We start from the raw sequence: 1528 nt of genomic DNA, 5'->3' as shown, positions 1-1528 counted from the left end.
AGAAGCTAACTAAAAAAAAAACACATAAAATAGTGATTCACTTCAGTTCCTAATATGTTCCAGATTTGCATTCTATGCAAATATACCATCTTTGAAACATCCGATTTCCCACCATATGTCAATATCAGATATGACCCCAGAGCATTATCATCAAGATAATAAGCGAACTAGTTAATCGTAAAATTGCAAAAATGTTCTATGTTTCCTTTTTACAACATTTGCTCTTGTCGAATTTTTATTTTTTATATTTGTGTTTTTTTTCTGTAATGTATCAATATTAAATTAGATTTTCTTCTGTTAAAACCTTTGTAAGTGGAGTGAAGGGTAAATATGAATACACCCTCTACATCGCAAATAGAACAGAAATGGAGTAATTGAAAAATAAGATGGTAGGTAGCTTATACATTAAATTCAATTTTATAAATAAAAAAAAAGATATCACTGAAAAAGAAAATAGGACTTAGTGCTTTTTATAATAAGATTTGTAATATAAATGATAGATTAAATCAATTATAGTTTGATGATTGAAGTCTGTTGGGAGTAAGGAGGGGGGTATCTACTCTGGGAATTAATTTCTACTTCTAATATCTAGTCAGAACTCCAATAATTGTCAAAATTATCGTATTTACACCTTTTAGGTGTTTATTAGGTGTTACAATTGTAACACCTAATAAACGTAGATAACGTTCTATTCGTTTAGTTTTTGGATTTATGTGCTAATATATCAAACAGTTTACGGTAACGAACTGTAAGAATAGAGTTACAAGGCTCAATTGTAACCGAAATTCTAGAAACAGAATTTTAATGATGACGAAAAGATAATGATGACGGCGCATTTTCAAAAATATTGAGCCGCTATTTCTAATAAAACATCCAAATGTCCTTCAAAATAAATTTTGTCCAAAGCTACTAAACGCTTAACTGAAACTGAAGTGGATCAAAATCCATTTTTAGTTTTAAGTTTGTTTTAATTTTGTTTTGATTTTTTTAATTTATAATTTTTTCCACATCCTGACCCACAGACCCCAGTTTAACCCTCCCTCAGCTGAAATTTAGTTTCTGCAAAAGAAATCTTGTTAAAAATAAGATAAGCCTGCATAATTCAAGCATCCAGAGATACAGGTCAGTTTTCTTTAATATATTTTTGCCTTTATGGTAGGCCTACTATATGGCTGGTTTTACATTCTTCACTGTCATTTTCACTTGATTTGGGAAAATTGGCTCCAACTTTTCCCCCCCCCCCCAAGATTTTGATAAAATTATGCCACTGCCTCCCAGTAGAAAGGTGAATGCAATTTTTATCGTCTACCATTGCCGTTGTTATCAGTAATTCATATGTTTCGTTTTCTATATACTGGTCAAGAAAAATTCTTAGCAAAATTCTTCCGAATCTAGTATTTCTATAGTCTTGCAAAGAAAAAATAACACCCTTTATTTGAAGATAAATAGAAAATCAAATCGTTGCCTATCCCCTCTGCATTTAGTTCCATGAAAATATCAGTTTGAGGGGATATCGGGAATCCTTTTT

This window comes from Artemia sp. Qi Xiang Cuo, chromosome 4 (genome assembly GCF_049724085.1).
Source record: "Artemia sp. Qi Xiang Cuo chromosome 4, ASM4972408v1, whole genome shotgun sequence".
In the NCBI taxonomy this organism is placed as follows: domain Eukaryota; kingdom Metazoa; phylum Arthropoda; class Branchiopoda; order Anostraca; family Artemiidae; genus Artemia; species Artemia sp. Qi Xiang Cuo.
The sequence above is the reverse complement of the archived record's forward strand: the minus strand, read 5'-3'. Positions refer to the sequence as shown.